The sequence below is a fragment of the Lissotriton helveticus genome, assembly GCF_964261635.1.
Source record: "Lissotriton helveticus chromosome 1_1 unlocalized genomic scaffold, aLisHel1.1 SUPER_1_unloc_34, whole genome shotgun sequence".
NCBI lineage: Eukaryota > Metazoa > Chordata > Amphibia > Caudata > Salamandridae > Lissotriton > Lissotriton helveticus.
In genome coordinates, this window is record NW_027611675.1 from 1,489,254 (window position 1) to 1,516,973 (window position 27,720).

A 27,720-nucleotide genomic window follows, 5' to 3' on the forward strand; every position below is an offset into this window, starting at 1 on the left:
CTGTGAAGGTTCAAAGGTCTGCCTGGTTCCTAGCAGGGAGAAGAGCACACTGCTCATTACCCAAAGGTTAGTGTGCCCCAATACTCAGTAAACGTTCAAAGGTCTGCCTGGTTCCTAGCAGGGAGAAGAGCACACTGCTCATCAGCTAAAGGTTAGTGTACCCCAATACTCAGTAAACGTTCAAAGGTCTGCCTGGTTCCTAGCAGGGAGAAGAGCACACTGCTCATCACCTAAAGGTTAGTGTGCCCCAATACTCAGTAAACGTTCAAAGGTCTGCCTGGTTCCTAGCATGGAGAAGAGCACACTGCTCATCACCTAAAGGTTAATGTGCCCCAATACTCTGTAAAGGTTCAAAGGTCTGCCTGGTTCCTAGCAGGGAGAAGAGCACACTGCCCATCACCTAAAGGTTAGTGTGCCCCAATACTCTGTAAAGGTTCAAAGGTCTGCCTGGTTCCTAGCAGGGAGAAGAGCACACTGCTCATCAGCTAAAGGTTAGTGTGCCCCAATACTCAGTAAACGTTCAAAGGTCTGCCTGGTTCCTAGCATGGAGAAGAACACACTGCTCATCACCCAAAGGTTAGTGTGCCCCAATACTCTGTAAAGGTTCAACGGTCTGTCTGGTTCCCAGCAGGGAGAAGAGCACACTGCTCATCACCCAAAGGTTAGTGTGCCCCAATACTCTGTAAATGTTCAAAGGTCAGCCTGGTTGCTAGCAGGGAGAAGAGTACACTGCTCATCAGCTAAAGGTTAGTGTGCCCCAATACTCTGTAAAGGTTCAAAGGTCTGCCTGGTTCCTAGCAGGGAGAAGAGCACACTGCTCATCACCCAAAGGTTAGTGTGCCCCAATACTCAGTAAACGTTCAAAGGTCTGCCTGGTTCCTAGCATGGAGAAGAACACACTGCTCATCACCCAAAGGTTAGTGTGCCCCAATACTCTGTAAAGGTTCAACGGTCTGTCTGGTTCCCAGCAGGGAGAAGAGCACACTGCTCATCACCCAAAGGTTAGTGTGCCCCAATACTCTGTAAATGTTCAAAGGTCAGCCTGGTTGCTAGCAGGGAGAAGAGCACACTGCTCATCAGCTAAAGGTTAGTGTGCCCCAATACTCTGTAAAGGTTCAAAGGTCTGCCTGGTTCCTAGCAGGGAGAAGAGCACACTGCTCATCACCCAAAGGTTAGTGTGCCCCAATACTCTGTAAACGTTCAAAAGGTCTACCTGGTTCCTAGCAGGGAGAAGAGCACACTGCTCATCAGCTAAAGGTTAGTGTGCCTCAATACTCAGTAAACGTTCAAAGGTCTGCCTGGTTCCTAGCATGGAGAAGAGCACACTGCTCATCACTTAAAGGTTAGTGTGCCCCAATACTCAGTAAACGTTCAAAGGTCTGCCTGGTTCCTAGCAGGGAGAAGAGCACACTGCCCATCACCCAAAGGTTAGTGTGCCCCAATACTCTGTAAACGTTCAAAAGGTCTGCCTGGTTCCTAGCAGGGAGAAGAGCACACTGCCCATCACCTACAGGTTAGTGTGCCCCAATACTCTGTAAACGTTCAAAGGTCTGCCTGGTTCCTAGCAGGGAGAAGAGCACACTGCTCATCACCTAAAGGTTAGTGTGCCCCAATACTCTGTAAAGGTTCAAAGGTCTGCCTGGTTCCTAGCAGGGAGAAGAGACAACTGCTCATCACCCAAAGGTTAGTGTGCCCCAATACTCTGTAAAGGTTCAAAGGTCTGTCTGGTTCCCAGCAGGGAGAAGAGCACACTGCTCATCACCCAAAGGTTAGTGTGCCCTAATACTCTGTAAATGTTCAAAGGTCAGCCTGGTTGCTAGCAGGGAGAAGAGCACACTGCTCATCACCCAAAGTTTAGTGTGCCCCAATACTCTGTAAAGGTTCAAAGGTCTGCCTGGTTCCTAGCAGGGAGAAGAGCACACTGCTCATCACCCAAAGGTTAGTGTGCCCCAATACAAACACCTTTTTTTTCTCGGATTGGTCAAAGGTCAGGCTACCAGCTTGACTCTTGTTGCACCAGTGCTGCTTCGGCTGCACCAGTGCTGCTTCGGCTGCACTGGTGCAGCTTCTCAGACTTGAGGCGTTGCACCAGTGCAGCATAGAAAAGAAACTTTTTAATAAAAGGATTTAAAACTAATTCAAGATATACATTATCTAAGGAATGTTATAAAAACTCAGATATGGAGAATATTTTTCATTTTCGTCCATTTTTGACCGTTTTGGAGCACTTTGAAGCACTGATGCAGCTTTGGGATTTTTATGGTTATTTTGATCAGAGATGCTCCTAATGTGTTTAAAATTCATGTGGGATGTATCCAAGACACTGCCATCACACCTATATAGGTTTTAAATGATTTTGATGTATTAAAATTTTGACCTCCATAAGGGGGGAAAGGTTGAACTTTTACCCCGCTCGGAGTTCCATGACTTTCGTGACCTTGTCCCCCTGAAATTTAAAATTGCATTTTCAAAGTAATGTGTACAACTATTCATTCTGTGTCATTCATTGTGTGTTTAGCATGCTATTGAGCCACTGTAGCACTTGTTTTTTTTCGTTTTTATGCATTTTTGACCGTTTTTGAACACTTTGATGCTCCAAATGGTCTTTGGACTTAGTCACTTTTTGCTTCATGGAGACTTCAAAAGTGTTAGAAAGTCACTTTGGAGGCACACAGGACAGTGCAAATGCACCTATATAGCAACCAGGACACTCCAATCACACCTATATAGTTTTAAAATGATTTTGATGAATTAAAAATTTTGACCTCGATGAGGGGTGGAAAGTTTGAACTTTTACCCCGCTCGGAGTTCCATGACTTCTGTGACCTCGTCCCCCTGAAATTTAAAATAGCATTTTCCAAGTAATTTGTAAATATATTCATTCTGGGTCATTCATTGTGTGTTTAGCTTGCTATTGGGCCAGTGTAGCACTTAGTTTTTTTCATTTTTATGCATTTGTGACCGTTTTTAAACACTTTCATGCACCAATGATGTCTTTGTACTTCGTCATTTTTCACTTCATGGAGACTTCAAAAGTGTTAGAAATTCATTTTGGAGGCACACAGAACAGTGCAAATGCAGTTACATAGCATTCAGGACACTGCAATTACACCTATATAGTTTTTAAAAGATTTTGATGTAATACAATGTTTGACCTCCATGGGGAGGGCCCTTAAGCTGAACTTTTACCCAGCTCGGAGTTCCATGACTTCCATGACCTTGTCCCCCTGAAATTGAAAATCGAATTTTCAAAGTGTTTAGTAAAACTGTTCATTCTGTGTCATTCATTATGTCTTTAGCCTGCTATTGGACCACTGCAGCACTATGTTTTGTTAATTTTAACCCAATGTTGACCTTTTTTGACCACTTTGATGCACCAGTGAAGTTTTTGGACTTAGTCATTTTTCACTTCATGGAGACTTCAAAAGTGTTAGAAATTCATTTTGTAAATACCTAGAACGGTGCAAATGCAGCCATATAGCATTCAGGGCACTACAATTACACCTATATAGTTTTTAAATGATTTTGATGCAATAACATTTTTGACCTCCATGGGGAGGGCACTCAAGCCAAACTTTTACCCCATTCCGAGTTCCACGACCTCGGGTGGAAAAAGTGACTTTGCCCCCTTAAACCCAAAAACTTCAAAAAGTCACCCCTGGAGGCCAGAAATGGGTCTTAGACACTCTTGGTATGTCATCTGAGGTATACTATGGTGTTCTTGGGTCCAGAACTAGAAATGTGATGTGACTCTGATATCTAGGGCCTATAATGGAAAAAATGAATTTGACACCAAACACCTCAAAATGTCTGAAATAGTACTCAGACATGTACCTGGAGGCTGGAAATGAGCCCTAGACACTCTTGCTATATCACCTGAGAAATAATATAGGGTCCTGGTGGCCACAGGGACCCAAAAACAGTCAGGTGGGTTGATACTGAAAATTAGCAAAAATCGTCCAAACATTTTTTTTGACAAGATTTGCTAATTTTCCAAATAGCTCAGAATGGATATCAGAGACACTGTTTGAGTACGCAAGATATGAATACACTTGTTAGAAAGGTCAGCTCTAGTTTTGAGAGCTAATTGCTTCCCTACTTTTTCCCCTGCTTCATAGATTCTAGATCTGTTCGCTTGATATATTTCCGCTGCTTTTTGGGTTAGCGAGCTATTTATTTCTGTTTTCAGGATCAGTAATTTTTGTAGTGTATCGGCGGTTGATATTCCTTGCTGGATTTGTTTGGCATGCACTATTTCCAAATTGGTAAGTTCTACGTTTAGTTGTTTATTAATACTATCTTGAGTTTTCTTTTGGTTTGCTACAAACGCTATCGTCTCTCCCCTGATTACTGCCTTAAAACAGTCCCATACACTGAATCTGGGTGCACTGTATTGGTTATTATCGAAGAAAGCAAACATATAATAGGATAAAGAACATCGAATATGAGGGTCAACAACATACCTCTCCTCAAGATATTGTAGAAGTGTTTCGAAAATACTATCAAAAACTATATCAAAATGAGAATGAACACCTATCTACAAGAGATATGAAAATCTTTCTCAGAGAGTGGTTACCGGAACCAGGGATGTCTAGAATACTCGATCGAGTTGATAGAGAAGAACTGGAGAAAGAAATCACAATGGAAGAACTAGAAAATGCGCTATCAGATCTAGCTAATGGAAAGGCGGCTGGGCCCGACAAGATCCCATTAGAACTATATAAAGTGTTGGGTAAACAGATACTACCCTACTTATTGGATCTATTTCTAGGGGTACAACATCACTCAGCTACACCAGAGTCATGGAAGCACACCAATATAGCGATATTTCCTAAAAAAGGAAAACCACCCCAGCTTCCCTCTTCATATAGACCTATATCGCTCATAAACTCTGACTCAAAGCTTTACTCGAAGATACTTGCAAACCGTCTAAGGGGGGTCATCGAACATCTCGTATCCCCATGGCAACACGGCTTTATCCCAGGGAGGGGAACGACTGATCATACTCGCAGAGTCATTGCCTTATTTGACATCATGGGTGCCACGGGGGGAGAGATGTCGATGGTCCTACTCGATGCCGAAAAGGCATTTGATCGAGTGTCTTGGCGATTTTTATGGGAAATTTTGAAATTTAACAACTTCGGCCCTGGCTTTATTAAAGCCATGAAAGCTCTATATATCAACCCTAGGGCTAAATTATCCATTGAGGGTTTTGAGTCAGAGTTTGTAGAGGTACAAAGAGGTACTAGGCAGGGATGTCCCTGTTCCCCGATATTATTTGCCCTAGTAATTAATCCTTTAATTTTAAAGCTTCTTAACTCCCCTCAAATTCGACCAGTTAAGGTGGGTCCGTATTCTACTAAAATATTGGCATACGCCGACGATATTGCTGTGCTCACAACCAAACCAGCAGACGCAGTAGCTGAAATAGAGCAAATAACTCAAAATTTCGGACTCCACTCTGGCTATTCACTCAACAGAGATAAAACCATGGTTTTATGTACAAGCAACATCATATACGACAGCCCCTATAAAGTTAAAAACGCAATATATCTGGGTGTAAACATCTCTCCTGAGATAAAAGAAATTAACCGGCTTAATTATGATCCTCTAATAAATTCAATAAAAACAGATTTGAAGAGGGTGGATAACTTGCACCTTTCTATAATAGGGAGAGCAAATTATATTAAAATGAGTATATTTCCTAGAATACTTTATCTATTCCGGGCTATTCCATTGATGGCTGAAGGTACCACTGTTAAAATTTTGGACTCAACCATCTCTAAATTTATTTGGAATTACGGTAAAATAAGGAGAGCATTACCAGCTTTAACTCTTCCCCTACATAGAGGTGGTTTAGGTATCCCGAATTTGACATTCTATCTCTGGGCGACATTACTACAACAAATGGGCCTGCTCTTCAAAGTGAAACCTTCCAACTCACCCATCATAGATTCTTATATCCCCTCTATCTTCGAACTTGGACTAGGAGATAAATGCCGAGGGCTATTTTTGAAACAGCTCGAAGCATCATATTATAAAAAGACGAAGTTCAAGGTAATCGAAGATGCATGGAAAGTCTGGAAACTTGCCTCCAAACAACTAGGCATACCGAAAATAACAAGGTATACCTCTCTCTGGCACAGCAAGATCATATCATCATCTCTAATAGACACTATCTCCAGGAGATGGGAGAATTCAGGCATATATACACTTGGTCACTTTTTCGGGCAGAATGTCGCCCCATCTTTTGAGGGATTACAACAGAGATCTGATATACCAACTACAGATTATTTAAAATATTTTCAAGTATATACCAACATTTGTAATTCTAAATTTACTATTAATTTAGATAGTTTTTATTTTTTTTCTATTATAGGGAAACGAGCTACTAGAATAGGTACTCTATACGATTTATTTTTCCAATCTTTTAATGATGATTTAGATAATGTTGAGAGATCTTGGGCACAAAAACTTGGCAACCCAGATGTAGATATTAATCATTCTATAACTCTTTACACAACATTATTTTTAGCACCTAACCTTAAAGCGCAATACTTTAAAACTATTTACAACCTTTATTTTACTCCGGCTAAACTCTTCACCTGGGGTATGCGAGTAGATGACTGCTGCCCCAGATGTAGACATGGACAAGCAAATTTAATTCACATGTTTGCCGAATGTCCGAAACTAGATAACCTACAAACAATGATTGGAGGATTTTGGACTCAAGTTTTCGGGCGGAATCTCAGATCCTCCGCTACTCTATATCTTCTAGGTCATGACGAATCCTTAGGATACAGCTTAGAGGAACAGAGGATTGTCTTTTTGGGTACTGCCGTCTTTCGTATTATTCTTGCTGCATGCTGGAAAGATCCCAATGTACCCACCTTTCAGATGTGGCTTTGTCGATTTCTTGCCACTTATAAGCAGGAGATAGCTATATATCGCACAAGGGGTAGGAAAACTAGAGCCCGGGGCACCCAGATTTGGGCCCCAATTTCGAATTGGTATTCCAATGTAAGATCCCCCCCCCCTGATATGAGAAGGGCCGACATGGGCTGACATGGTAAAGACGAGGCAAACTGTGTAAATTATAATTGTCCTTCTCCCTTTTTTTTTTTTTTTTTGTTTTGTTTTTTTGTTTTTTTTTTTCCTTCTATTTTTCTTATGTATGTATCTTGTTCTTAATAATTTTTGGGATGTATTATTGCTGTATTAAGAATGCATTTCTTTCTGTAAAGAAAATGCTTTTTTGAATACTACAGATCATGTTCAATAAAAAAAAAAAAAAAAAAAAAAAAAAGAAAGGTCAGCTCTGATGCTTTCATGTGATATATATAACTTTGATATTATATAAAGTTTTCTTTCCGCTACCAGCCAAGGGAAACACCTGATATCGTACCCGATTTTGAGAACATTGGGCTGGGTGGAAAAAGTCACTTTGCCCCCTTAAACCCAAAAACTTCAAAAAGTCACCCCTGGAGGCCAGAAATGGGTCTTAGACACTCTTGGTATGTCATCTGAGGTATACTATGGTCTTCTTGGGTCCAGAACTAGAAATCTGATGTGACTCTGATATCTAGGAGCTATAATGGAAAAAAATGAATTTGACACCAAACACCTCAAAATGTCACAAATAGGAGTCAGACATGTACCTGGAGGCTGGAAATGAGCCCTAGCCACTCTTGTTATATAATCTGAGATATATTATGGGGTCCTGGTGGCTACAGGGACCTGAAAACAGTCATGAGGGTTGATACCGAAAATTAGCAAAAATCGTCAAAAAAAGTTTTTTGGACAAGATTTGCTAATTTTCCAAATAGCTCAGAATGGATATCACAGTCACTTTGTGAGTACCCAGGACCTAAATATCCTTGTTAGTAAGCTCAGATCTGATGCTTTCATTTGATCTATCTACCTTTGCTATTATCTGAAGTTTTTTTTTCAGCTTCCAGCCATGGGAAAAACCTGACATTGTACCCGATTTTGAGCACCTGTGGCTGGATGGAAGAAGTGACTTTGCCCCCTTAAACCCCAAAACTTCAAAAAGTCATCCCTGGAGGCCAGAAATGGGTCTTAGACACTCCTGGTATGTCATCTGAGGTATACTAAGGGGTCCTTAGGTCCAGAACTAGAAATTTGATGTGACGTGACTCTGAGCTATATGGCCTATAATGGAAAAAATGAGTTTGACCCCAAACACCTCGAAATGTCACAAATAGGAGTCAGACATGTACCTGGAGGCTGGAAATGAGCCCTAGGCACTCTTGTTATATCATCTGAGATATATTATGGGGTCCTGGTGGCTACAGGGACCCGAAAACAGTCATGAGGGTTGATACCGAAAATTAGCAAAAATCGTCAAAAAAAGTTTTTTTGACAAGATTTGCTAATTTTCCAAATAGCTCAGAATGGATATCACAGTCACTTTGTGAGTACCCATGACCTAAATATACTTGTTAGAAAGCTCAGATCTGATGCTTTCATTTGATCTATCTACCTTTGCTATTATCTGAAGTTTTTTTTTCAGCTTCCAGCCAAGGGAAGAACCTGACATCGTACCCGATTTTGAGCAACGTAGCCTGGATGGAAGAAGTGACTATGCCCCCTTAAACCCCAAAACTTCAAAAAGTCATCCCTGGAGGCCAGAAATGGGTCTTAGACACTCCTGGTATGTCATCTGAGGTATACTAAGGGGTCCTTAGGTCCAGAACTAGAAATTTGATGTGACTCTGAGCTCAATGTGATGTGACTCTGAGCTCTATGGCCTATATTGGGAAAAATGAGTTTGATCCCAAACACCTCGAAATGTCACAAATAGGAGTCAGACATGTACCTGGAGGCTGGAAATGAGCCCTAGCCACTCTTGATATATCATCTGAGATATATTATGGGGTCCTGGTGGCTACAGGGACCTGAAAACAGTCATACAAAGCAATTTGAATCCATACGAGGCAATTTTTAATTTGCGGCCATCTGGTCACCCTTTGAAATGGATAGGATATACTACAGAGGATGTAGTGCACTCTATTTCTTGAAGCATATGATGTACTGACTTAATTTCAATTGCAGTATGTAGCTAAGACATTTACAATTCATAGTGGTAACTCTCATGGTTGTGGCTTATAGGGACAAGGTACAAATCAAGTGTAACCTTCAGGTAAGTTGTTTTTTTTCACTTTCATGTGTGTTGTAGAACACTTTATAATTTTGGCTATAATTCATAGTCTGTACATTATAGAGACATAATTTAAACAGCACTTTGTTCCTAGTGATGTGCATCTTACCCATGTGAATTATTATGTGTGTGGCGTATTGTAAAGTTGTCAAAATTTGAGGTTGAATGTATGACGTTTTTCAATACCGTCGCATGTACGAAAAAGTATGCCTTACATTTTGTCCCATACTTCTAAAACCATACAATCTGGATCCATAATTGGAAGTGCAGCATTAAGCTAACATGATGCCACTGTCCTGTGTTCATTTTCATGCATGTGGAAAGCTTCAAAGTGGTGTGAATCTTTCAGCGATTAAACACATATTTTAAAAAAAATTCCTCCAGCTTTTGCAAAATGTGTCACGTATGTTATGTCATCAGTCAAGATCCATATTAGATAGAGCTTGATTTCCAACTGCAACACATTCTATAACATAGCCTACTACAGTGTGCCATTTTATATGCATGTGGCTCACACACAAGGTGCATACAAAGCAATTTGAATCCATACGAGGCGATTTTTAATTTGCGGCCATCTGGTCACCCATTGAAATGGATAGGATATATTACATAGTATGTGGTGCACTATAAATCTTGAACCATATGAGGTACTGACCTAATTTCAATCACAGTATGTAGCTAAGACATCTACACTTTATAGTGGTAACTCTCATGGTTGTGGCTTATAGGGACAAGGTACAAATCAAGTGTAACCTTCAGGTAAGTTGTTTTTTTTCACTTTCATGTGTGTTGTAGAACACTTTATAATTTTGGCTATAATTCATAGTCTGTACATTATAGAGACATAATTTAAACAGCACTTTGTTCCTAGTGATGTGCATCTTACCCATGTGAATTATTATGTGTGTGGCGTATTGTAAAGTTGTCAAAATTTGAGGTTGAATGTATGACGTTTTTCAATACCGTCGCATGTACGAAAAAGTATGCCTTACATTTTGTCCCATACTTCTAAAACCATACAATCTGGATCCATAATTGGAAGTGCAGCATTAAGCTAACATGATGCCACTGTCCTGTGTTCATTTTCATGCATGTGGAAAGCTTCAAAGTGGTGTGAATCTTTCAGCGATTAAACACATATTTTAAAAAAAAATCCTCCAGCTTTTGCAAAATGTGTCACGTATGTTATGTCATCAGTCAAGATCCATATTAGATAGAGCTTGATTTCCAACTGCAACACATTCTATAACATAGCCTACTACAGTGTGCCATTTTATATGCATGTGGCTCACACACAAGGTGCATACAAAGCAATTTGAATCCATACGAGGCGATTTTTAATTTGCGGCCATCTGGTCACCCATTGAAATGGATAGGATATATTACATAGTATGTGGTGCACTATAAATCTTGAACCATATGAGGTACTGACCTAATTTCAATCACAGTATGTAGCTAAGACATCTACACTTTATAGTGGTAACTCTCATATTTGTGGCTTATAGGGACAAGGTACAAATCAAGTGTAATCTTCAGGAAAAGTTTTTATTTTTCACTTTCATGTGTGTTGAAGAACACTTTATGCTTTTGGCTACAAAATGTGAAGTTGAATGTATGATGTTTTTCAATAACGTCACATGTGTGAAAAAATATGCCTTATGTTGTGGCCCATAATTCTAAAACCATACAATCTGGATCCATAATTCTGAGTGCAGCATACAGTTACCATCATGCCACTGCCCTGTGGTCATTGTCATGCCTGTGCCATGCTTAGAAGTGGTGAGAATCATTCAGTGATTAAACGCATGTTTTATAAAATTTGCCTCCATTTTTTGCAAAATGAGTCACGTATATTGTGTCATCAGTCATGATCCATACTAGATAGAGCTTGATTTCCAACTGCAACACATTCTATAGCATACCCTACTACATTGTGTCATTTTAAATGCATGTGGCTTACACGTAAGGTACATACAACGCAATATGAATCCATACGACGCGATTTTCAATTTGCGGCCATCTGGTCGTCCCATTGAAATGGATAGGATATTATACATAGCAGAATGTGCCCTATAATTCTTGAAGCATATAAGTTAAAGACTTAATTTCAATTGCAGATTCTAGCTAAGATTCGTATGCATTATTGTACCAATTCCTATGCATGTGGCCCACATAGAAAGTGCACGAAATGGAAGTTGAATCCATACAAGGCGATTTTTGATTTCCGGCCATCTGGTCACCCAAATCTCAAAGATTATTGTTAATAATTCAGTGTGTTTTTATGCTATTTAGCTAATAATGCATGAACCTGTTTATTAACATGTGCATAATGAGATACCAAAGAGAAAATAATGAAAATGTATTGGTAAACCGTATTTTGGTAGACTTTAAAAAACCCCATTGAAAAACACATGCATCACCAATGCTGCTTTTTGCTTGTGCCTAAAACGAAAATGTGTTATTAAAAAGTGAATATAACACATAGAGATGTTTTTTCTTTTGTTTATGAAGCCTAATGTGAAGGCAGGTCACACCTATGTTTTACTTTGAAAAAATCTCTTTTCTAAAATTTACGGCGTTACCTTGTTTTTTAATATAGCTAAAAAAACAATTGTTAAAGTCGCTTATAAAAAGTGATCGTAAATGCTATTTTGGTTTTTTTTTCAGCTTGAGGTTCAGTTTAATATGAGTCTTAATTTGATGTATCACTTGCCCTAGTAAACAATCCCCAAAGTCTATTTTTTTCAATTTTCCCAAGCTCAATGTTAAACACATGCATCACCAATGATGCAAAAAGTCAAGTCAGAAATTTCAAACAGCAATAAAAAAGTGAGAAAAACAGATATTTGAAAAATTCCTTTTGTTTATGCGGCCTTATGTCCAAAGCCATCCAACAAGAGCATTTTTTTTTTTATTCGGTCGATTTAAAAAAAATCTGCGAACTATTTTATTTCTCTCAAAAAAGTGCCAAAAAGTGACTTTTTGTGCAAAAAAGTGCCCGTACAATATTTTTTCATCTAATAAACTTTTTATGACTCAGAATACACTTAGGCTTCAGGTCAATGTGTTTTCGTTTGGGGGAGGGGCCCAGGGAAAAAAACACCTTTTTTTTTCTCGGATTGGTCAAAGGTCAGGTCAGGGAGGCTTGACTCTAAACACATATATTTTTATAATATATACTTGTGTGGTGTCCTTTCATTTGGTATTACAGGATTGTATGTGGTAAAACAGCTCGCTTAACACGACCTCTTAAGTTAAGCCTTTAGGCTGCTTAGTCCATGCTACCCCTAGGATAGCTTGTCCAATAAGGTTGACTTACAACCAGACACCGTAAGGGATTGTTTGGTCAGGTAGTAGGTGGTTCCAGAATTGGAAACATCCCCTACCAGGCCAACTTCTCACATTGGTGAGCAGCGGTGCGGATTTGAGCTTGCTGTTGTTTTACCATTGCAATCTTTATATCAAATTGAAAGATCACATCAAGTACCTCTAGGTACATATAAAATCAAAAGCTTAGCATATTAAGTTCTACTGAACTTAGTAGTTGTAGGTTGAAGGGATTAGCACACCCTGACTACAACTAACTAGCAAGGTACAGTAGGAAAACACTTAGTGTAGGTAAGTGCACCACTTACACCTCACTAGTAACCATGTCTGACACAGGAAAAGCCTCAGGGTCTGCTCCTGTGACAGTTGACCCTACCCAGGCAACTTTTGGATATGACAAACTAACCCGCAGAGACTTGATTGCCTTGTGCAAAGCAAGAGGGTTAAAAAGGGGCAGAAGCCCCACCTGCCTAATCCTGGTAGAAATCCTAGAACAGGATGACTTAGAGAAGGCTAAAGCAGCTTCCCTAGACACAGGAAATGGAGGGAACCCCCCTGTAGTTGATCCCCCTGAAGAGGAGGATGATGATGACTTGGATGAGGACTCAGATGTTGAGGACTTAGAAGTACAGGATCAGGGTAGCCAGGTTCCAGTTGCCAGGCTTAGCCAGGCCAACTTGGACCTACTGGGGAATGGAGAGGGCCAGCACCTCCCCAGAACCCAACATGTTATTCTCCCAGGCAACAGAAGAGTGAGATCTCCCTCAGGGGACTCTCATGTTTCTAGTGCCTCCAGAGAATCACAGAGAGGCATGAATGCTTCTCAAAAGCTAGAACATAGGGCCAGAATGAGGGCTGTCAAACTCCAGATATAGAGGGAGGAGGTAGCCTTGGCTCAAGCTAGACTTGCCTTGGCAAGAGAGCAGAAATTAAGTGGCTTAGATGTCACTGGTGGCAGCAATTTTCCAAGAGAAAAAGACAGGGCCTATGATAATAGAAACCTGACCAAAATTGTGCCCCCCTTTAAAGAAGGGGATGACATCCACAAATGGATGACTGCTCTTGAGAGAGCCTGCATGGTACAGCAGGTTCCTGAGAATCAGTGGGCTGCAATTTTGTGGTACTCCTTTTCTGAGAAAGGGAGAGACAGGCTCCTCACAGTTAGACCTGAGGATGCCAAAAACTACTCTGTTTTGAAGAGTGCTCTTATTGAAGGGTATGGCCTAACCACTGAGCAATACAGGTTGTTGTTCAGAGACACCCAAAAAGCACAGACTCAAGAATGGACTGATTTTGTGGAGTGTGCCACTAAGGCTTTGGAGGGTTGGTTGCAGGGAAGTAAAGTTTCAGACTATACAGGATTGTACAATCTTATGATGAGAGAACAGATCCTTAATAACTGTACAAACCAGCTGTTGCATCAATACCTTATTGACTCTGATCTGACCTCTCCCCAAGAATTGGGAAAGAAGGCAGACAAATGGGTCAGAACAAGGATTAAGCAGAAACCCCAGAACCAAGGTGGTGACCAGAAGAAAACAGACCAGAAGGGTGGTAACCAGAATCAGAAAGATAAAGAAAAAGACCAGAAGTCTTCAGGCCCCCAAACTAATAGTAAGGAGGGTGGTTCCCAAAATGGTAACAAGAAGAAGAAGAACAAAGGTCCAAAGACACCTTGGTGTAATACCTGCAAATCAGTTTCACACTGGGGCAGTGAGTGCACCAAGGCAAATCCAGTTCCCACCACTACAGCTCCTAAAGCAACTGCAACCCCAAGTACAGTAAGCAGTGGTGGAACACAGTCCAAGGGTGTAGCTGGGTTGACCCTGGGTATTGAAGTAGGATCTGGCCTAGTCAGAGTCCCTACACAGGCAGTTCTCCTGTATGATGTGGACATTGAGTTGCCCACTGCAGTAAGCCCCACTAACCTGGGCAAATACAGGCAGACTCCCTTAATTAATGAGAAACTGGCTCAAGCATACAGGGACACATGTGCCAGTGTCACCATGGTGACACCTGACTTTGTGGACCCTGGACAGATTGTACTAGGAGAGAGCTACCTAGTAACCAACGCCAGCAACTCCACTACCTCCCATAGTGTGGCAGTTGTGAACTTCTCCTGGGGAGGGGTTGATGGCCTAAAGAAAGTTGTGGTGAGTGCAGACCTACCAGTAGACTGTCTGTTAGGCAATGACCTTGAAAGCTCAGCATGGTCAGAAGTGGAGTACAGGACTCATGCAGAAATGCTAGGGATTTCAGAGCATGTCCTTGCCATGACAAGGGCTCAGGCTAAGAAGTGCCTTCCTGAACCAGTGGTGGATCTTGAGACAATAGACCAGCCACAACCCAAGAGAAGGAGCAAGAGAGGAAAGGCCCAGCCTTCCACCTTGCCCCAGGTTGAGGATCAAGTTTCAGAGGAAACTGATTCTGCAGTCCAAGAGGAGACTGTCTCAGAGGAGCTTGAACCTGACCAGGTTGAGTTTCTGGGGACAGGGGGACCCTCAAGGGCAGACCTGAGGCAGGCTCAATTAGATTGCCCTTCCCTTGAACCCCTCAGACAGCAGGCTGCTGCTGAGGCTGCTGGGGATGCCAAAGGTACCCATACTGTGTATTGGGATGAGGGACTCCTTTACTCAGAGGCTAGAGACCCCAAGCCTGGCATGACCAGGAGGTTGGTCATACCTCTGCAGTTTAGGGGGTTCCTTCTTACCTTGGCCCATGATATTCCCCTTGCAGGACACTTAGGCCAGAACAAGACGTGGGACAGGCTTGTTCCACACTTTCACTGGCCTCACATGTCAGAGGATGTCAAGGAGTTTTGTCGCTCCTGTGTCACTTGCCAAGCCAGTGGTAAGTCAGGTGGCACAACAAAGGCCCCCCTAATACCACTACCTGTGGTGGGGGTCCCCTTTGAGAGAGTTGGAATTGATATTGTGGGTCCAATGGACCCCCAAACAGCATCTGGGAACAGATTCATACTGGTGGTAGTGGATCATGCCACCAGGTATCCAGAGGCTATTCCCCTAAGGACCACCACAGCACCTGTGGTGGCAAAAGCCCTCATTGCAGTTTTCTCAAGAGTGGGCTTTCCTAAGGAGGTACTATCAGATAGAGGGACGAATTTTATGTCCAGCTATCTGAAAGCAATGTGGAAGGAATGTGGAGTAAACTATAAGTTTACCACCCCATATCATCCACAATGCAATGGGCTTGTGGAGAGATTTAACAAGACCCTTAAAGGCATGATAAAAGGATTACCAGAGAAGCTCAGGCGGAAATGGGACATTCTTTTACCCTGCCTGCTCTTTGCTTACAGAGAGGTCCCACAGAAGGGGGTTGGCTACAGCCCTTTTGAACTTTTGTTTGGCCACCCTGTGAGAGGTCCATTGTGTTTGGTGAAGGAAGGATGGGAGTTACCTCTCAAAAAGCCCAAACTAGACATAGTGGACTATGTACTTGGTCTCCGCTCCAGGATGGCTGAGTAAATGGAAAGAGCATCCAAAAACCTGGAGGCCAGCCAAGAATTACAGAAAGCTTGGCATGACCAAAAGGCTGTGCTGGTAGAGTTCCAACCAGGACAGAAGGTATGGGTACTGGAGCCAGTGGCTCCAGCAGCACTCCAAGACAAATGGAGTGGACCCTATCCTATTATTGAGAAGAAGGGGGAAGTCACCTACTTGGTAGACTTTGGAACACCCAGGAGCCCTCACAGGGTAATCCATGTGAATCGCTTGAAAGCATTTGTGGACAGGGAGGACATGAGCTTGCTCATGGCCACAGATGGGGAACAGGAGGAAGAGAGTGACCCTCTCCCAGACCTGCTTTCTCAGAACCCTGATGATGGTTCAGTTGATGGAGTAGCCTTGGCAGGCAGCCTCACTGACCAGCAACAGATGGACTGCAGACAAGTTTTGCAGGCTCACAGGCAAATGTTTTCACTCACACCCAGCCAGACTGACTGGTGTACCCATGTTGTGGACACTGGTGACAGTCTGCCTGTCAAGAATAAGATCTACAGGCAACCTGATCATGTCAGGGATTGCATCAAGGCTGAGGTGCAAAAGATGTTGGAGCTTGGAGTGATTGAGCCATCAGAGAGCCCATGGGCCAGCCCAGTAGTCCTGGTGCCAAAACCTCATACCCAAGATGGAAAGAGAGAAATGAGGTTTTGCGTGGATTACAGGGGTCTCAATGCTGTCACTAGGACAGATGCTCACCCCATTCCAAGAGCAGATGAGCTCATTGACAGATTGGCTTCTGCCAAGTTTCTGAGCACATTTGATCTGACAGCTGGCTACTGGCAAATCAGACTAGCTGAGGAGTCAAAAGCCAAAACAGCATTCTCTACCCCTAGTGGACATTATCAGTTTGTGGTAATGCCCTTTGGTTTGAAGAATGCACCTGCCTCACGGTTATTTAGCAACTTTGGTTTGGCTTTATCAAAACATGTCGTGTAAGGTGTCATACGCTTTGGAATACCATCCCCTCGCCAGTTCTGTTGATGGGGATGGCATTCCACCCCTCTAGAGGGGTAAGACATGTTCCTTTACTAAATGCGGTTAATTTCTCCAAAGACCTTAAGATCCACAAAATGGATGCCTCTGCCACAGACAAATGTCTGGACCCCTGCAGTTGACCGAAACTCAGCAGATGGGGCCTGGACAAAGGGTTTCCTGTCACAGGAGGGTGTCACCACCCTCCAGACAGGAGATAGTGGATTGTAGCAGGGAGGTTTGAAAGAAACCAGACACTGCCTGGGGCGCACAAGGCTGCCCCTTGCATAATCCGGCCAAACCGGTTCTGGGGCACTCCAGCCCCCATGCCAGGGCGGCCTGGATCAAAGGAAGGGGGTGTATCCACCCACTTCCTGGGTCCCACCCATAGGAGGGGACCTAGCAGGTAATCACGCCCCCCAGATTGGAATAAGAGTGGGAGCAGTGCCAATGCACATCAGATTTCCTGGAAGAAACATTAGAAACAAAACTCTGGACCCTTGGACCTCCATCTCAACGTGGAAGCCCGAAGAATCTCCCTTGTGGTCAAGGAGTGACCACCCTGCAGCAGCAGGCACCATCCAGCCCTCGACGTCTACTTAGTTGCAGTTCCCGCCGGAACTCGAGTGACTGAGATCGACGAGATCAAGCTTGCCTGCCTTCCAACAGCCCGATCCACAGTCCCTGCAGAGCTGAGACCCGTGGAGGCGACCGGAAGCGTGGGGCACGCCATCTTGAATTGACCACGAGACGCTGACCGTGCAGCCCACGAGTGATCCTCGAAGTTGTGCACCGGTGTTTGAGAAGCCCCCACCCTGAGCTACTCCTGAGCCGAAGTTCAGCCCTCCACGCTCGACGAGTGCCGCGTGGGGCCCTTTGGCACTATTTGGCTCAACGCGTTGGCCCGGTCACTTGCCAGCTGGCTAGTGGTCCCTGTGCCGACGAACTACCTAAGAAGACTCGTGAATCTGGTTGCTCCAGATCCACACCAGCTCCCCTGAAAAGGAGCCCCCCGACTCTGACCCTCCTGGTCCGAGTGAGAAGCAATCTTCCGATCCTGCGTGGATTGCTCTTACCAAGGCTTGTTTGCTCCAAACTTGAAGCCGACTGCACCGACGGTGAGAGCCTGCGTGGGACAGATCGTGACCTGCTCCTGGACGTCGCAGATGCCCCAGAGCCCACGTGACAGCGGAGAGAAGCTCCTCGACGACCACCTGATTGCGCCCGACATTGCCTGGTTCCATCCTGGTTCCACCCTGGTCACTGCTGAGTGACCCAGACTCTGTCCCCTCTGCTTTCAGGTACTCTACAACTTGAGTCCACCCTTGGACTCCACCGGACACTTCATCTTTAACCCGCCTGCAGCCCTTTCAGCTTCAAGCACCAAGAGCCTGCGTGTCAAAACCCGACGCCACTTCGACCCTGTGCACCCACTTCCTGTGGGTGAGGTAACTTTGCTCCGCCGGTGTTCCCACACTGGTGCACACCTCTAGGGTCTGTGTGTTAAGTTTTGTTCCTCTAGGTTCAGCGGAAGTGTCCTTTAACTTTAACTCTATGACTTTTACGCACCATTGGTTAACATTGGTGCATGCGTGCGCTTTCCGCACATCTCCCGAATCCCGAGGGCCATTCCCGACTTCAGCATTGCTTGTCCTGACTGCTCCCAGCGATTCCCTAGGCCCTAGGCCTAACCACTGTTCGAGTGGCCTCTCTTATACCACTTGTTTAGTATATGGTTTGAGTGGCCACCCGCCCTCATCCATAATTGTGCAACTTGTATGTTTAAACAGTGCTTTTGATTTAACGCTTGTGCCCATTTATTCATAAAGAATACTGGGGATTGTTTTTAGTAATAAACACATATATTTTTATAATATATACTTGTGTGGTGTCCTTTCATTTGGTATTACAGGATTGTATGTGGTAAAACAGCTCGCTTAACACGACCTCTTAAGTTAAGCCTTTAGGCTGCTTAGTCCATGCTACCCCTAGGATAGCTTGTCTAATAAGGTTGACTTACAACCAGACACCATAAGGGATTGTTTGGTCAGGTAGTAGGTGGTTCCAGAATTGGAAACATCCCCTACCAGGCCAACTTCTCACATAAGGGAACTTCATTCGCCTTCTCTAAGTCATCCTGTTCTAGAATGGCTATCAGGATAGGACATGTGGGACTTCTGCCCCTTTTTAACCCTCTTGATATGCACAAGGCAATCAAGTCCTTTCGGGTTAATTTGTCATAGCTGGAAGTTGCCTTGGTAAGGTCAACTGTCACAGGAGCAGACCCTTAGGCTTTTCCTGTGTCAGACATGACTCTAGTGTGGTGTAAGTGATGCACCTACCTACACTAGGTGTTTCCCTACTGTACCTTGCTAGTGAGTTGTAGTCAGGGTGTGCTAATCCCTTTAATCTACAACTACTAAGTTCAGTAGAACTTAAATATGCTAAGCTTTTGATTTATATGTACCTTGAGGTACTTGATGTGATCTTTCAATTTGATAAAAGATTGCAATGGTAAAACAACAGCAAGCTCAAATCCCACCGCTGCCACCAATGTGAGAAGTTGGCCTGATAGGTGATGTTTCCAATTCTGGAACCACCGGTTATCAGACCAAACAATCCCTTATGGTGTCTGGTTGTAAGTCAACCTTGTTAGACAAGCTATCCTGGGGGTAGCATGGACTAAGCAGCCTAAAGGCTTAACTTAAGAGGTCGTGTTAAGCGAGCTGTTTTACCACATACAATCCTGTAATATCAAATGAAAGGACACCACACAAGTATATATTATAAAAATATATGTATTTATTACTAAAAACAATCCCCAGTATTCTTTATGAATAAAGGGGCACAAGCGTTAAATCAAAAGCACAGTTTAAACATACAAAGTTGCACAATTATGGATGAGGGCGGGGGGCCACTCTAACCATATACTAAACAAGTGGTATAAGAGATACCAATCGAACAGTGGTTAGGCCTAGGGCCTAGGGAATCGCTGGGAGCAGTCGAGACAAGCAATGCTGAAGTCGGGAGAGGCCCACGGTATTCGGGAGCAGTGCGGAAAGCGCACGCGTGCACCAATGTTAACCAATGGTGCGTAAAAGTTGTAAAGTTAAAGTTTAAGGACACTTCCGCTGAACCTAGAGGAACAAAACTTAAGACACAGACCCTAGAGATGTGTACCAGTGTGGGAACACCGGCGGAGCAAAGTTACCTCACCCACAGGAAGCGGGTGCACAGGGTCGAAGTTGAGTCGGGTTTCGTCACGCAGGCTCTTGGTGCTTGGAGCTGAAAGGGCTGCAGGCGGGGTGAAAGAGAAGTGTCCGGTGGAGTCCAAGGGTGGACTCGAGTCGAAAAGTACCTGAAAGCAGAGGGGACAGAGTCTGGGTCACTCAGCAGTGACCAGGGTGGAACCAGGACGGAACCAGGCAATGTCGGGCGCAATCAGGTGGTCGTCGAGGAGCTTCTCTCCGCTGTCACGTGGGCTCTGGGGCATCTGCGATGTCCAGGAGCGGGTCACGATCTGTCCCACAAGGGCTCTCACTGTCGGCGCAGTCGGCTTCAAGTTTGGAGCAAACAACACTTGGCAAGAGCAATCCATGCGGAACCGGGAGATTGCTTCTCACTCGAACCAGGAGGGTCAGAGTGGGGGCTCCTTTTCAGGGGAGCTGGTGCAGATCTGGAGCAACCAGATTTGCAGGTCGAATTTCAAAGTTCGTCGGTACAGGGGCCACTAGCCGGCTGGCAAGTGACCGGGCCAACGCATTGAGCCAAATGGAGCAGAAGGGCCCCACGCAGCACTCGTCGAGTGTGGAGGGCTGAACTTCAGTGCAAGAGTGGCTCAGGGTTGGGGCTTCTTAAACCCCGGTGTACAGCTTCGAGGGTCACTCGTGGGCTGCACGGTCAGCGTCTCGTGGTCAATTCAAGATGGCGTGCCCCACGCTTCCGGTCGCCTCCACGGGTCTCTGCTCTGCAGGGACTGTGGATCGGGCTGTAGGAAGGCAGGCAAGCTTGATCTCGTCGATCTCTGTCGCTCGGGTTCCGGCGGGAACTGCGACAAAGCAGATGTCGATGGCTGGATGGTGCCTGTTTGCACAGGGTGGTCACTCCTTGACCACAAGGGAGATTCTTCAGTCTTCTACGTTGAGTAGGATGTCGAAGGGTCCAGAGTTTCGTTTCTTATGTTTCCTCAGGAAATCTAAAGTGCATTGGCACTGCTCCCGTCTTATACTAATTTGGGGGGCTGGATTACCTGCTAGGTCCCCTCCTATGGGTGGGACCCAGGAAGTGGGTGGATACACCCCCTTCCTTTGATCCAGGCCGCCCTGGCACGAGGGCTGGAGTGCCCCAGAACTGGTTTGACCGGATTATGCAAGGGGCAGCCTTGTGCGCCCCAAGCAGTGTCTGGTTTCTTTCAAACCTCCCTGCTACAATCCACTATCTCCTGTCTGGAGGGTGGTAACACCCCCCTGCGACAGGAAACCCTTTGTCCAGGCCCCATTTGGCTGAGTTTCGGTCAGCTGCAGGGGGTCAGACTCTTGTCTGTGGCAGAGGCATCCATTTTGTGGATCTAAGGTCCTTTTAGAAATTAACCGCATTTAAGTAAAGTAACATGTCTTACCCCTCTAGAGGGGTGGAATGCTATCCCCGTCGCCAGAACACCTTACACGACATGTTTTGATAAAGCCAAACCAGAGTTGCTATATAACCGCGAGGATTATAAGGCACTTAAGAGTATATGGTATGGCATTATCCTGAAACAGCTTAGGGAGTTGTTCCCGACAGCTGCAGACAGGCTCAGCTCATGCTAGAGCTCCATCTCACATTAAACCACGCACTCTGCCTCCAGGATTGATGAGGCCTTCCATAGGAGTGGCTCACAGGTTTATATGTGTCCAGATATAGGTTTAGATATAGGTATACTATATCTAAGTAAGGGGTGATTACACCACCTTACCCCAGCTGAGTGATCAGCCAGTTGTGTAAATTTAAGAACCAGCCAGGGGTGGCAAAAGATATGCTGCAGCCCCTGGTAGGCCTTGGTGGCTCCTATGCCCTGGGCACCTATAGTGCATTATACAGGGGCTGACAAGGAGTCCATTTTCAATTGTGGTATGTACCTAGGGTACATGGAATCCCTTTTACAGAGAGAGCAGATGGCCTGGGGCCCTGATTAGCAGGGAACCAGGTCAACTAAGTCAAAAAACCAGCTAAACACAGGCAACAAATCTGGGGTAACCATAGTCAGGTAGCCACCTTCCTACAGTGTCTAGTGGGGAAGTACCACTTCTAGACATGGCTGTACGTGTGCTGTTATGTTATGTTATGTTGTTATGTTAAGTAGCTTTTATATAGCGTACGGCTACATCCAGCAATTTGGCCGCAACAGGGTCGTCCGCCGTGTCAAGGTGGAAGTTGAAATCACCGGCCACAACACAATGCTGTGTGGTCAGCGCCAGCTCAGAGACGGCTGTCTTCAGATCCTCCAAAAAGGAACCCACCGGGCCTGGTGGTCTATAAACCAACAACCCCTTCAAGGCCTGACCTGGGGACAGTCTGAGCGTGAAGGCGAGCGACTCGGCATTCCCAATGGAGTTCAGGGGAAGCACCGAGCAGGAGACGCTCTTTTTCACCACAACCGCCACTCCCCCTCCCCTGCCCTTAACTCTGTCCTGCCGGAAGATATTGTACGCAGGAGGAATGGCTGAGAAGACGTCCGGATTGGAAGCCTCTCCCAGCCAAGTTTCGGTCAGTAGCAAGCACAGGGGATTTTCCCTGACCAGAAGATCGTAAATGTGCAGGGCGTGGCGCCCTACCGACCTCGTGTTCAGCAGCAGGCAAAGATGCTTCACGCCAGCTGTTGCCGGGTGAGGAACCGTAGCACAAATCCAGGAAGGCGTCCAACCACAGCCCGGACAGCGTCGTTTGCCCCTAAACCGCCCCGGGAAAACGGAGCGGCAAGAGCTAGAATGGCCCCGCATGTCCCGCAATGACGCAGAGGAATAGCAAATCATCTCAGCCAGAGTATTGCCGGACCGGGGTCCCCCGCCGCCCCGACGCCTCCGGGACGCTGACGGGCGCAGACGGGCAGGACTCCGGCACGACTCAGGCTAAGCGAGGGCGTCCACCTGCGCGTCACGCTGCGCGTGAGGGAGCGACTTTAAGTAGGCGCTCCAATCAAGCCTGAGCGTGCGAGTCCGCTCCAAGATGGCGGCCGCCGCTGGCTGAAGTAGCCCAAACAAAGATGGCGCCCAAAATGACCCCCAGGACCCGGACCCACCAAAGTGGTGGTGCTTGGCAGGCAGAAAATGCCGTTTTTAAGGTGCAGGTAAGGGGAGAAGGGGGCGCTGGCAGCAAGCAGGCAGGCTAAAATCAGGGAAGAATGAAACAGAAAAACGAACCCAAATGCAAAACAGGATGTTTTAAAAAGTACTCGGCGCTAGTAGCAGCGCGAGCGCGGCGAAGTGGTAGATGGTCTAACCAGCACCATGCTAGAGCCTGCCTTAAGTAGGCGCTCCAATCAAGCCTGAGCGTGCGAGTCCGCTCCAAGATGGCAGCCGCCGCTGGCTGAAGTAGCCCAAACAAAGATGGCGCCCAAAATGACCCCCAGGACCCGGACCCACCAAAGTGGTGGTGCTTGGCAGGCAGAAAATGCCGTTTTTAAGGTGCAGGTAAGGGGAGAAGGGGGCGCTGGCAGCAAGCAGGCAGGCTAAAATCAGGGAAGAATGAAACAGAAAAACGAACCCAAATGCAAAACAGGAAGTTTTAAAAAGTACTCGGCGCTAGTAGCAGCGCGAGCGCGGCGAAGTGGTAGATGGTCTAACCAGCACCACGCTAGAGCCCGCCTTAAGTAGGCGCTCCAATCAAGCCTGAGCGTGCGAGTCCGCTCCAAGATGGCGGCCGCCGCTGGCTGAAGTAGCCCAAACAAATATGGCGCCCAAAATGACCCCCAGGACCCGGACCCACCAAAGTGGTGGTGCTTGGCAGGCAGAAAATGCCGTTTTTAAGGTGCAGGTAAGGGGAGAAGGGGGCGCTGGCAGCAAGCAGGGCAGGCTAAAATCAGGGAAGAATGAAACAGAAAAACGAACCCAAATGCAAAACAGGAAGTTTTAAAAAGTACTCGGCGCTAGTAGCAGCGCGAGCGCGGCGAAGTGGTAGATGGTCTAACCAGCACCACGCTAGAGCCCGCCTTCAGTAGGCGCTCCAATCAAGCCTGAGCGTGCGAGTCCGCTCCAAGATGGCGGCCGCCGCTGGCTGAAGTAGCCCAAACAAAGATGGCGCCCAAAATGACCCCCAGGACCCGGACCCACCAAAGTGGTGGTGCTTGGCAGGCAGAAAATGCCGTTTTTAAGGTGCAGGTAAGGGGAGAAGGGGGCGCTGGCAGCAAGCAGGCAGGCTAAAATCAGGGAAGAATGAAACAGAAAAACGAACCCAAATGCAAAACAGGAAGTTTTAGAAAGTACTCGGCGCTAGTAGCAGCGCTAGTAGCAGCGCCAGCGCGGCGAAGTGGTAGATGGTTGTGAGGGTGCTGGTGTGTGATTGGCTGGAGTTGGCTGGGATACCAGGATCCAGGATGTCTGGATGGGTCTGCCCAGTGGTGAGTGCTCAGATCAGCATGCTGATGTGAGGGGAGGGCTGCACCTGGTTCCTGATGGGGCTGGGCTTTCCCCACACAATGCTGGCCCCGCCCCCTGTGGTGCGTCTAACGACCCTAGCCCTGCCAGTGAATAGAGTGAGGTGATGAGCACATCAAGGGTGCTCCAAAACCAGCTGTGACTGTTTTCTCCCCCACCCTGCACCTACAGACAAAGGAATGTGGTGCATAAAAATGGGGCTGTGTCGCCACACAAACTGTTCTCTGCCAGGATCCTGCCTGAGGGGGCTGCTGCTGTTGCTGGGGCCAGGAAGACCGCCACTTGGATTATCTCCCTGCCTGGAGACCCAGTGAGCTGGCTCTGGGCCCAGCCTTGCCCCCTGCCTGCTTTAAGGAACTTTGCTGTGCCCCTAGCGCTTGGGAGCGCTGTGCCTGCACCCCTAGCGCTGAGAGCGCTGCGAATCGTCTTTGAGCGCTGGGAGCGCTTTACTTTCCCTTTTCGTGGCTGCCCACGCCGCTTTTTGCCGATTTGACAGTCCCCTGGCAGGTGCCCACCCTGCCAAGGACCTTGTGCTTTACCCTGTCACGAGCGCTTTGGGAGCGCTTTATTGAGCTTAAGGCCGGTGCCCACCCGGCATTGCCCTGTGAAGTTTTCCCCGTCGCCGCCCGGCCGTACAGGAAGTCAGGCAGGCCGTGACCTCATTCCCCAGGCCGCGCTCTGATTGGCTGCCAGCCCGGGACAGGAAGGAGGGAGCCGGAAGCTACCGGGAGCCGACCCTGGGATCCGGTGCACTCACCCAGGAGAGAGAGAAGCCTTCTGTCCAGCAGCGGGGCAACCGTGGTGTGGGGAGAGCCCCGCAGCTGCCGAGGAAGAGAAGGAGCCTTGAGACCCTGGGAGCGCCCACCAGAAACCGGGTAAGTGGGGCTCGGTGTTCCCGTCTAGGGAGGAGGGCATCGGGGCACATTGCCGGCGCCCGCCCTCCCCTCCAGTACCAGGGCTTTGTTGTCAAAGAGCCTGAGAGGCCCCGGGGGGGCCTCCCTGCAGATTTGAGCCCGGGCGGGCTCCTACGTTACTGGGGCATTTCTTCAGGGCCGCGAGAGGCTCTGGGTGGCATCATTTCCTTTCGAGTCCCCCGAAGAGGGACTCCAACGCCCAGAGCCATTTGTTCTCTTGAGTCCCGGAGGGACTCCAACGGCCGTATTTTGTGTATGAGCCTGAAAGGCTCAAGGGGGCATTTTGATTTACTGAGAGCCCACGAGGGGCTCAGGCGCCACAACTATCTTTGAGAGCCCAGTGATTCTCAGGGGCCATTTGTTTATTCAGAGCCCAGCGAGGCTCCAAAAAGGGGACAGTCATTTCTACAGAGCCTGTGACACTCAGTAACACCAGCAAGTAGCAAACACAGTAAAACATTTTGGCCTGTATCTTTCCGCCGTCTTTGTAAGCCTGTGACACTGTGAGTTTCAGGAATTCCACTAGCAGCACTATAGGTGGACTCACTACTAGTACATACATAGTCAGATAGTACTAAAAAATGCCTTTTTACTTTTTTCTCTTGTTTTGCAAAAGAAATTACTGGTACGTGAACTTGTGGTAGCCGCCATAATGGCAGCTCACTCAGCTTTAACCCAAGAAATACAGACACAGGCCATGATGATGCAGACTCGCAGTACTTTAAGCAGTACATGCAGGTGGGAATAGGAATGTCTTACTTTTCTATAGGGGTGGCACTGCCACTGGCCATACTTCATCCACTCAGCGTCTGCGCTACTACATCATACACCTCTGCTATCGACGAGGAGGATAAAGAAGATAACATCCAGGCTTACAAAGTACGTCTATGATTCTTCTTAATGTCTCAAATGTACCAAAATTTCTTTTTGTTAACAACCAACTTACACCCTTTTCATTATATTTTGGAAACCGCTGTCTTCTTTCTTATGTTGAATTGCATTCAACAAAACCATTTTTTACAGTCATAAATAAATATTAAGACTCGCTCGTCCTTCGTTTCACTCTTCTTTAGCTTTTCGTTCTTCACATCCCTAAACTACATCTGATCTGATATGACTTGGCTTTAAAATAAAAATTGGCCAGCTGAGTTCAAGTGAAATAGAGGGGACCATTGGTTACCAGAGAAGTACAGCCACTAATGCTATTACAAGTCAAGGTTGACTGTCTTCTCCGTGATAGCCCAAAAAGTAGTTATAAATTAGTAAATGTTCTTGACAGTACAGTGTACTTATACTAGTGTACTGTGTACTACTGTACAGTACATCATACACTCCTTTACGAGCCTACTCAAAAAAAATATAATAAGTAAGTAGTATAATAACTTACCACCATCCGCCGCCGCTGAGCCTTCCCCCCCAGCTCCTCCTGTTGGCACCGCCGCATCCAGAGTGGACCCCTCCGCACTGCTGGCCCCAGCACGGATGGTCATCTGTGCCGCATCAGATGTTGTGACGTCTAGGAAAAACATGTCATATTTTCAGATGCCATACACAACCCCCTATTTTGTCTCGTAATGGAAGGAAATGTTACATAACACATTTTGTATTACTGGGATTGAAAAAATGTTACGGTTTTGGGGAGGGTGTTAACCTTTTAGATGCTTATTCCATTAAATGCTACACTTCTTCTTTTGACAACTGATTAATGCTTGCTTAACGTGCACCATTTTTCTCATTACAGAAAGAAGATTCCATTGCCCTTCAGCCAGACGATTCACCAACTACTACTGAGTCACCACCAGCAGTACTTAAGTACTTTAAAGAAGGTGGGGGCTCACACACAGTTATTCTACTAATTTCTTGTGTCTGTTAGTGTTAACTATTTTTAAGTTTGAGTCATACTAATTTCATTCATGGGAATGTTGTTTAAAGTAAACTTTAACGTCATCTTCATCCATAAGAATACTACGCTATTAAAAATAAAGAAATAATGTTTTCATTTCTCAATTGAAAATAAAAATTAAAAACTAACAAACGCTGTGTGGTTTTTGTTCACGAGTGAGTGAGCGGAATGGTTTGAACTACTGCACTTGGCAGTCATGTTTCCGTAACTCAGATAGGCCAGGACTCGGAGGTAGTCTCTCTTCTTCTGTTCTTCTGGGTCGTAAAATCAT

The 27,720-nt window shown here is 45.8% G+C and overlaps 1 long non-coding RNA gene across 1 annotated transcript in view; it reads left to right on the forward strand.

The window, feature by feature from the left end:
* LOC144805949 (uncharacterized) overlaps window positions 1-27,375 on the forward strand; it is a 104,735-nt gene extending 77,360 nt beyond the window's left edge. The window contains exon 3 of the long non-coding RNA XR_013605637.1: window positions 27,288-27,375. This is a non-coding gene — a long non-coding RNA (uncharacterized LOC144805949). The remainder of the gene's footprint in view (window positions 1-27,287) is intronic.
* The last annotated feature ends 345 nt before the right edge of the window (window positions 27,376-27,720 follow it).